Source organism: Desmodus rotundus, chromosome 8, assembly GCF_022682495.2.
Source record: "Desmodus rotundus isolate HL8 chromosome 8, HLdesRot8A.1, whole genome shotgun sequence".
Taxonomy (NCBI): Eukaryota; Metazoa; Chordata; class Mammalia; order Chiroptera; family Phyllostomidae; genus Desmodus; species Desmodus rotundus.
Genome location: NC_071394.1, coordinates 19,564,138 through 19,575,281, shown reverse-complemented (window position 1 = coordinate 19,575,281; position 11,144 = coordinate 19,564,138). Strand labels below are relative to the sequence as shown.

Sequence of the window (11,144 nt, the reverse complement as noted above, 5' to 3'; positions counted from 1 at the left end):
TAATTTGCTTAATTATCATCTACTGCAGAGGGACTGGGACACCTAGCTTATCATTGCCACTTAGTAGAATTATAAAACATAGGGGGTTGTTTGGAGGAGGGTATAGAGGAGCAGTTGCAATAAGAGAAGGAACGGAGCACACGTGGTTCCCAGGTTCCTTTGCTCTCCTAGAAAGCTGTGCCCAGTGGATAGTGCTGGACGGCACTCACAATGGCTGAGTGATTTATGCATCATAGGATTTTGAGTCAGGGATCTTCTCGGTGAAGTTATAAAAATGAAATTTGCTTCTGGTTGAGGAAAAGCCCCAACACAAAGTGAGAGCCTCCCAAGTTCAACACTCATATGAACCTCTTACTACTGGCTGACTCAGTCTGGGAGGGCCAGCTCACTGATGAGTATGTTTACACTCATTCTGCTAAATAACCATCATATGATTTTTTTTTTGAAAAGGAAAGAAATTATTTATTTAAAAGTTACACAGACTTAGAGTAATGACTTATGTCTTCATTAAGATACTAAAGTCCTCTAGAATACCCACAGATGGACAGTCCTTCCCTCTCTCTGTGCCCAGTCTGGGGTACCATATCTCAGGAAAAGAAGTAGAAGTCCGTTCAGGCTCCCAGCACCATCAGCTGTGTGGCTGCTGCAACCTCCAGTTAATCCAAAGCCATGTGGCACCTTCTCATGGCCCACCAGCAAGAGTCCTTTCTCCCCTTTCTTCCCTGCAAAGTCTCTCTTGCTGCCTAAGCCGCGGGGCAAAAAGGAGCACTCCAAAACCACATGGTCCTCCTTCCTCTCCTCCAAAATCGCATGGTCTTCTCTCTATTCACTTCGCCAAAGCTGCATGATCCTCTCCCTTCTCTCCCAAAACCTCGTGTCCTCTCTCCTCTCCTTCAGAACCGCGTGGTCCTCTCGATGGCTGCCGCACCTAGGTTTAAATCCCAGCGCCACTCTTCCACTGCGGCCCCATTTCCAACTCCTCCTACAATCAGTTAACATCTGCCAGCAATCCCTGTTCTTCCAGCTTTACTGGGCTGCCATAGTAAGTCTCATGATTTTTTAAAAAAGATTTTATTTGTTTATTTTTAGAGAAAAGAGAAGGGAGGGAGAAAGAGAGGGAGAGAAACATCAATGTGTGGTTGCCTCTGGTGCGCCCCCTATTGGGGAACTGGCCCTCTACCTGAGCATGTACCCATGACTGGGAATGGAACTGGCAATCCTTTGGTTCTACAAAGCTGGTGCTCAGTCCACTGAGCCACACCAGCCAGGGCTGATTTGTTAAAGAGCACCTATGAGAAAAGTTATGTTTATAACAGAGTTCCAAAAATATATTAAAGTACAAATCTAAAGCACATGATTAGTTAAAAACTATACATTGACTCTTAGTAGACCAGGAAATCTCCATACTAAATAAATGCAGTATCCATATAATGCAAAATTTCAAAATATTTTTCAGGTTTATAATAATTGAAATATTGTTTGGTACATACAAAAGTTTTACAACTATATGCCTATCAGTAATGATTCATGGTCATTTAATGTCCAGTGTTACAATGAAATATAAAGTAAACAATAAAATGGCCCCGTTTCTACAGTAGATCATCTCTGACATATATTGGAAACATGCACACTTTAACTTTTATTACTGATTATCAATAAATGATATGTAAACATAAATATGTAAACATATTATCAATAAACTAGGTGGCATATCACCTAAAAGTATATAATATTATAAACATAAATAATGATTCATGTAGATATCAAAATGAGAAACAAATTATTTAGTGGCAGCAGGAAGAAGCCAAGAGAAAATCAATAGAAGCAACAATATAAATATGAAGACCACCTGGGTGCAAATGCTCTTTATATATTATTTCTACAGTTTTGTGTAAATCACTTAAAGTCCCCAGAACTTGTTTCTTCATTTTTAAAACAAGAAGGAAACCACACACACACATGTGAAGGCAGTGTACCTAAATCACCGATTTATGGCGGAGCCACAATGTATGGACATTGCTGAAATACTTTTGTTTCACCATGAAATTTGGGAAGAAGTCACACACACACACAAACACACACGCATCCAAATATGGATCATACCTAAACACTTCCACAGGTTGTCTACTTATGCTAATAGTAAAATGTGCATTTTGTTACATTTTAATGTGTATTTTACAGGGTATCCTCAAAATAACTGAGGCACATCTCTGTTCATTGAATGTCCTGATTTTAGGTTGATAATTTAAAACAAAATTGGCTTAGAATTGCTTAGATACAGAAATCATTACTCAATAAATAAATGTTATACACCAATCAAATGCAAGACAATGTTCAAAAATCCCTGGTCAAACCTAATTTAAGTTTCCAAACAAATGCATTTTTGTCTGCAGCAAGAAGTGTCTCAAAATGAATGTGAAAACATATAATGTGGCAACTCAAGAGACACAGAGAGAAAAGGCTGGAAAACATCCAGTTGAATGATTCTGGTATAATTTCTTAAAAGTTGGAATTTGACATGATCTATAAATAATAGAGCATTTATAGGTGGAGGTTTGTGGGGAATGAACTGTTTTTACAGGGCTGTACTGTGCATTTTTGTATTATTATATTGGATTCCACTTGTACAGGCCAAGGTATCTTTCATAAAAAGATAACCAAAGAAGACTGCTTACTGCCTTAACTGTTCGGTCAATCTGCTAATTTTCTATGAAGCATTACGATATTGTCTTTTTTTAAAAATCGAGTAGTCTCTCTGTCTTTACATTCATAAAGTTTCTCCTATTTTTGTGATTCTGGTAACAACAATATTAGTATTTGAAGAACTTATCACATGGGATATGTTTTTTTCTGTTAATGTTTTTGGCACCTTAAGATTAGAATGATGTTAGAAGAAAATTATCTATATGTATATGTTCTATGCTCAAACTTTTAAAAAGTACATATTTAGGATGGATAAAAGGAAATATTAACGATGATAAGATCCTGATAAAATATAAAAATATAATAAAAATAAATTATATCTCTTTCATCACTACATAGCATATCTTAGAACAAGTCTAGTAGTATTGAGTTTGTAAGCACTGGAAGAGACATCTTTATCAAATAAAGTCACGTGTAAAACCTGTATCTGATCACAGTTCAGGGAAATCACAGTATTAACTAGCTACTCTTCTAAGATTTAAGGAGTAGTATGCCTAATTGATTTTATGTTAGCAATGGCCTGAATCACTTTTTCAAACAAAGTTACTTCCAATCATTGAAACTGTGACTTGATTTTGAATTGACTTGATTTTAAAGTTTAAAAGGCCAAATCCAGTTGCATTAAATGAAACACGCATTCTTTCAGAGATTTGAAGGGATAGATCTCTTCATGCCCATAATTGTTTTTAGTACATCAGTACAGCTCATGAAGTCAGTATGTTTGAAGGGGAAAAGGCATTTACCTCTAAATAGCACCAGCATTTTAACTACTTGATTATTCTGTTCCTAAAATCAGCATTACTACATACTTGCGAGCTGGACTAAAGCAGTGTTGGTATGCATCAGGCACATGCCCCTTCACTACTAAATAATTTCATTCTTCAGCTGCTGAAGTGCTTCTGGCTACTCTGCTGCCAGCCTCCTAAGAATTTGTCCTGAGGTGGAAAGAGTTTTCACCCAAGGAATGCCAATGTAGGAATATAAACGCCTGACCCTCTCTCTGCAATGCTGCGTAACCATAGAGAACTATTTATTTATATGAACAGCTAGCCTGTGTCTTGGTAAGAAAGTGAAACAAAGTAGAATTTTCAGTAGCTAACGGTAGAAGTAAAATGGTGCATTTTGGAGAGTTTAACAAAATCGAATACTACAAGTAGTATAACTCAGCAATTCTCTTACGCTCTATAGGAGTGCCTGCGTGAGTGCTCCAAAGCCCATGTACAAGATTATTCATAGAGGCAGCGATCAAAAAATTGAAATGACATGAGTGTCTAACAGTAGAACATTGAATGAAGTGTACAAAGCGGTACTGTATGAAGATGAATGAGTTACTGCTACATAAAAGGATACATTTCACAAACACATTATATACAAATATAATGTATATAAATATAATTTCTATGTAATCAGTTTATGGTGTTAAAAATCAGGGTCATACTTAACTTTGGGTGGAGGGAGGAAGTATTGATTTAGAGGTGCCATATTAGCAGCATCTAGAATTGTAGAACTAATTTTAATTGGTACATAATTATAGATTTTTTCATTGTGTGATAGTTTATTGAAATGAACACTTCTTATTTGGGCAATTATATTCATTGTACTTAAAAATTGACTTTAAAGTTTTTTAAAAAGCTTTAAAGGCCACTTTTTTGTTTGCCTAAGATGTAAATTTCATTTTTGTACTTGGTTAAAAATGGTTGAATTTGACGGTGGCATATTATGTTCAAATCAGTCACGACCTAGTGGCCAGATCAAGATTTATATTCTTGTAGTTCCATTAAGTATTGGCGTGACTTTGCAAAAGTCACTTAACCTTTATGGGCTTAGTTCACCCTGTCTACATAATTGAAAATCTGCAGATTTTTACTTTGACACTTCTGCAAGTGTTTGGTTTACAGGTGGAATATTTCATATTTTGATGTTACAACATCCTTGTTACCCTTTTTCCTTAAAAACATACACCACTTTTTAAGAAACCTGGACACAATATTCCCTAGATGGAATAAAAGCAGTATGTACTCAGATTTCAACTGCGACACATTATATGCCACATTATTATGTTCTGGCCATTGGAATGTAAGCGCAGGCACTGGGTGAGACTACTTCAGTAGAGCTAATTCTTCAGGGAAGAGTTGGCCCTTCTCTCTTTACTTCTCATGCTTGCCTGCATTGTTATGATTGGAGTTCCAGAAGCCAAAGGAAAACATTAGTTGATGGGTATAGAAACCACGTGTAATGATGGGAATATGATATAGAGAATGCCATAGAGATGCCTAACTCTGAATTGCTTACATCCAGATTTATTTATGTAAGAAATATTTATACAGTTTTGATTAATTCAATACTATAAGGCATGTTCCCTAATACGCAAATAAACTTAATTTTTAACAGTGTGGCTGACACATATGCTTGTGAGTTATCTCTGGTAAAATAACACTAATTTTTAGCATTAATTATTATGGATAAATACAATGCTGAGCAGCAAACATGAAGCATAACACTGCATAATCCCTGCCCTTTAATTTGTAACCTCAAAAACTAATTTCTGCATGCTTTTACTCCTAGCCTTGGAATCTATCCGCACTATCGCTCAAATGTGCTTACCCATCCCTCTTCCCTGGAGACAGAATTAGTTTAGTCTGCAGTCTTTTTGTTGTTATAATACCTCACTAGATCTTCTTTCGGAAGAAATATGAAGTCTCTATATTGCTACTTATACTTCTGTTTTCCACACCCAGTCAGTATAGTTACAGTGCTTTATGTTTTCTTTAAAGCTACATCTGTGCACATGATTAACATTGTGATAATGTTTACCTCGTTGCTAGTAGTATGTCTAATAGGAATTCAGTGAATGCCATTTCAGACATTAACTCTCAGATATGTTTATTTTCAACTAAAGTAATGGCTCTTATGTGTCAGGTTTTTTTTTTTTTAATTTCATTTAATTCATAAAGGCAGTAGATTAAAATGTATTTTTACTAATTGAATTAGAAAACTGAAACTCCTAAAACACCTTTAATCAATGGAAATAGGGATAACTATTAACATTCTTTTTGCATTCAAATCACCAAGAAAAATTCACTCTAATCAATAAGGCAGTGTTCCTACATGGAGGATTTCATGAGAATGTTATGCAATTTATTTTGAAAATTTTACTTAATAATATTTCCAACCAGATTGTTGCTCATCTCTATAGGGGAATGTTTTGGTAAAATTAACCAAGGGTTTTCATCTAGGAAAACCTTGTCCAAATCTGGTTTGCCATTAACTTTGATATGAGTTAGGAAATCTAACATATTTTTAACTCTGTAAAAAAACATAATTATTTAAGGAAACACTCATATGAACCAAAACATGTCATCAAAATACAATTGTTAATATGAAAAAAAAATGTGTGTGCAAAGTGATGAATTAGCTCCCCTTTGCTTAAAGAAGAAATATTGTGGGGGGGCTCTGCCCACAGCAGCCCCCACCCCTGGCTGCCATGGATGAGAATAAGTCTACCAAGACATGATCTGCTTGGGGAGGAAAGGTGGCTGATCTCTCAAAGGAGAAGGGCCAAGAGCCTTTTCCTCAATGCACTTTTATTGGGTTCAATTTGCACAAGAAAACAGGTAAAGCTCATCAATCATTATCAGGCAGTAAGGATCAAACAATAGATAACAAACAAAGAACTCTGAGGGCTTATTCTGAGTCAGGGTCAGTTAGCTAAAGGGCTTAAGACTTTGGGAAACAAACTCATTTCAGGCTTGGACCCTTATCATTTAAATTGAGGACATTCTTAGCAAAGCAGGTTTCACAGGATTTTATGCATTCTTTCTTAGACCTGATTGCCCCAGGGAATCCACCCATTCCAGCACAGGGCTGTACCACCCTCTGTCATTGTTTCTGGTTTAAGTCAGGCAGGGGAAGTAAGGCAGCCAAGAGATTAGGAGACTTCTTGCAGACAGAATGAGGACTCAGGCTATGTCAAAGTCAAGGGGTGAGGGCCCATCACCCCCTTTTTCTATAGCCCCCCAAGCCCTTCCCTGTGGGCCTTTTTCATGACCATGCCTGTCTTAGGTCGTCCCTCCCTTGAGGAATCTTACCTGTCATTGGTTAACTGGTCAAGCTCAGGACCAAGCAGGGTAGAGTGGGCAGGGGTGGTGCTCCTGCCAGGGAGATAAGCTTTGTCTCCTTAATGGCTTATGGTCCCAAGGTCTCTGACTCAGCCTTAACTATGGGGTGTTAGAGCTTCTGAAACCAGGCAGGGCAGTTCCAAACAAAATATAAAATTGGCTTCTGTCTCCCAAGATCTTTTGGTAAAACTTTCTTAACAAAACACTACTCTCACCCTGACTGGGTAACTCAGTTGATTAGAGTGTAATCAGATATGCCAAGGTCGTGGGTTAAGGCTGTAGGTTCGATTCCTGGTCAGGGCATATAGAAGAAGCAACAAATTAGTATATGAGTAAGTGAAACAACAGGTCAATGTCTCTCTCTTTCTGTCTCTCCCCCCTCTTTCTTTAAAATCAATAAATAAATTAAAAAAATTAAAAAATAGAGCCAAAATAGCCATTTCAGATGAACTGCTTTTTGCATATCTTTTATCTTCTGAAACAAATCAAACCACCAACATTACAAGAAGTAAAAAGAATAACATCCCATTTGTAAGGACTGATGAAATAGGACTTTGCTGATGATCAAATCACAATGCAGTCAATGAAGGAGAAATCTAGGCTTTTGCCTGATGACCAAATCTCAAGCCACTCTATGCAGCGTGAATCTAACCTTATCTCATATGACATCAATGAACTATTTTTCTTTAATAGAACGCACCTCATCTTTTTCCTTTTTTAAAGTAAAACCCTGAGCTCCTCTCCCACAAGATGGTGGGGTGGGGGGATTTTTGAGCTTCTGCCTGAATGTGCACTTCCTGAATTGCAATTCCTTTGCTCCTAAATAAATCCCTTTTTTTTGATTACTATTTCCTAAATGTTCAGGTTAACAGCTACAAATCCTTTATCCATTTATCCATCTGTGGACACTTAGGTTGGTTCCATGTCTTGGCTACTATAAATAATGCTGCTATTAGTACGGGGATCCAAATGTCTTTTGAGTTAGTGTTTGTTTCCTTTATATTCACAGCAGTAGAATTGTTATCACATGATAATACTATTTTTAATTGTTCGAGGATCCTCCATACTATTTCCATAGTGGGTATATCAATTCATACCTGCAGTGCCCAAGTAGTAATCTCTGTCAGTGGTGTGGCTCACCGACAAAGCCAAGCAGGGATCGCACTCAGACCAGGTAACACGGCAGGGGGCAAATTTCCCTGAGTTGGATCTTCAAATGAAGAGTTTTGCTGGCCCCAGAGCCTGGTTTGCCCAGGTCTGGGCAAGGAACTGGATCTATCACAGTACCCCTTGCTATGGACGGCGTCTTCCAGCCCCATGAGGCCAGAAGCACTGGCTAAAACCCTGGAAGCAGGGAGGCACAATGGTGCTGGAACAGAAAGCTGGGCAGAACAAACCCAGTGCTGGAGTGAATATCCCACATTATCTACCCACAGGAGGGGAATTAATTCATAGCCAAAGCTGAGAGTAGGTCTTGACCCCTCCCTACTAGAGAGCCTGCTGTACACTGAGGGTCAATGTAATTGACAGTAGTTTGCAATAGACCTAAACAGTGTATCAAGCCTGACTTATTTACAAGGTTTCTTGCACAGATCTTGATGGTCAAATTAAAGACAGTGCAGTATATACTACAAATAAAAATCCATGATTACATACACATGGGATGCACCATGGGCCTACGATGCTCACCTGTTTTCTTTTTCTTTTGCTGGCCATAATCTTTCCCTTAAATAATAGTCATAATGAATATGCTGTGTAAAGTCTGGTGAGTCATTTCAAGTACGTGGCCGAGGGAAAATTTTGCACGGTTCAATTCCTTTGGTCAGCTAAGTAAATCTCTATCAATTTGTACCACTTTCTGAAGTGTGTGTGGTTTTCTTTTTTTCATTGTCTTTATTTTTCTTTCTTATTTGTTGGAATACAATTTCTTACACCTATGCAGCTCTTCATCTGGTAAACATTTCTTTAGGGTGTGGGAGGATATGTATACAGGCATGTCTGCTGATCTTTCTGGGGACAAGCATGGTCCCAATTCAGATACCTGGTCTCATTTAAAAAAAAAAAAAAGAGAGAGAGAGAGCCTAAATGAGATCAATTTAATAGAGAGCTGCCTTTTCTAGAAGTTATTTGGGTTTTTTGTCTAGTTTGCAGGTGATTTGTCTTCACACCATCAACCTTCTCCAATTATACAACCTCAGTCAACACTGGGTAGAGTAAGGGTGCACCTTTTGGGAAATGTTAATTCCCTACAGTTTACCCAGGTATCTTCACAGACACAAAAAAGGAAAGGATCATTGAAAGAGCCTTCAACCTTCTATTGCCACTTCATCTTGTCTTCTACCACAACATTTCAAAAGAATGAGAGGAACATTTTTTTTTTAACTCTTAAGTTCTGTCCTTCAGTAATTGGGTGAGCTTTGGTGACATTCACTGATACAGGAAACATTGGTTGTTTATTTGACAAGTGCAGGATTGGAGGATAAAGAGTTTTAGTTGAGGCATATTGTGTGTGAGTTTTTAATAAGATATTTTCAAGTGAAAATAAGTAGGCAGATATATATAAATATACATATGTATACATATACATATGGAGAGAGAGAGAGAGAGAGCCCAGCACAGATAACACCTCTGTTTTATTACATAAAAATCTTTTATTACAAAATCACAAGCATGTAATTCTGTAACATAACAGTATCGCACTCAAGCACATCCTATGACATTTTAGGTGAAATGTTTAAATTGCTGTCCATTTCATGATAGACATTCATGCACCCTATCAACCATACTCAGTGGCGTTACTTCTGCCAGACCCTGTATAACACAACTGGGTAGATTGTAAAATTGAACTCACAAGAATCAGATACCTTACTCAGAATCAAACTCTGCCACTATATTAAGCTTTAAAAGTGATTGGAAAGAGACATGACATGAGGTGGTAAACACACAAAGAGAGCATTTTAGATTGTATCATTCTGTGTCCACACAAGAGAAAAAACTACACAGTCATTTGAACAGTGTAAATTTTAGATAAAGAATCATTACTATAACAAGTGATTATATTAAGGAGATATTAGCAAGTAAAGAGAAATAAAAATGTAGAAGTAACAGATTTCAGAAGCAGTCACTAACCCTATGCCTAAGATAGCCTACATAATAAAGAAGCTTATCTCTCAGAAATGAGATTCCCATTCTGTTGGAGAGGATACAGCTGTGGCTTACTGGACGGCAGAAGTTTTGTGATGCCATGCCAACAGAACTAGCTGGAAATATGCCCTCTGGCGCTTGCTAGAAAACAACTCTGGTACTTGGTACTGGGTAAAGCTGTTCATTGCAGAGCTCTGCTGGGCACTGTTTACTGTGGAAGAGGCCATGGTGGAGAGACTCTGGGGCAATCAGTTGCCTGCTGAATGCTGTCGACTGCCCTGCACTGTGCAAGCTGAGCACTGGGAGAGTCACTCTTTTACTAAACCATCAGGAGATAGGAGGTGACAAAAGAAGCTGCTGCCTGTCAGATATTTCTGCCTGCCCTGTTCTGGGAGAATCAGGCACTAGAAAAGCTGTGGACACTACAGGAGCACGCACAGCCAGTGCACCATATAGGAGACAAAACACTCTAGCAGTGTTCTCTACTGACAAAATTTTGTGCCAACTGGCATAAGAAAAGCAAATATTTGAAAGGACCCAGACCCATTTTCACAGAGTAGTTTAAAAGTAAAATTGTAGCTAAGAGGCAATACATTTAAAATAGCATGATAAGGAAATATAAATACTTTCAAACTGATAATTGCATATCTAAAATGTTCCAGAGTACCATACCACACAAATCCATAGATTCCAAGTGTGTTTGTCATAGTAATCTAGACAAATCAGGTATATCCTACTACGAGCATTCTGTTAAAGCAAATATATGTTAATAAATGCTATCGAGAGATCCAGTTTGCATACTTACCTGGCAGGGGAGATACCATGATAACAAAGGTGATTTTCCCAGGGCGAGGCTTATCTGTTGCAGTCTGGCTGTGCTGACCCCTGCAATTTCCCCAAATGTGGGGAACTCAACTGCATAATTTGTGCTAGTGGGGGACTGTGTTTGCGCTCTCCCCGGGGAGAAAAAAAGAGATCCAGTTTGCATGTTTAGAATATTTGACTAAACTACACAGCATTTTTACCCAGGTATCTTCAGGGCAGGAAATATGGATTACACTCAAGCTGGTAACCTTTTATTATCAGAGGGTCATTGAATTTTACTGTTGGCCAACACATTTGAGTAATGCAGGGAGGTTTTGGTTTGGGATATAATTAAGGCTTCTATTATCAGACTTT

At 37.9% G+C, this 11,144-nt stretch overlaps 1 non-coding gene across 1 annotated transcript; it reads left to right on the top strand.

Annotated features, from left to right (window-relative positions):
- The first annotated feature begins 10,762 nt into the window (after nucleotides 1-10,762).
- Nucleotides 10,763-10,926, top strand: LOC112315776 (U1 spliceosomal RNA). Its single transcript, XR_002975924.1, has one exon. It is a non-coding gene; the product is annotated as a U1 spliceosomal RNA (small nuclear RNA).
- The last annotated feature ends 218 nt before the right edge of the window (nucleotides 10,927-11,144 follow it).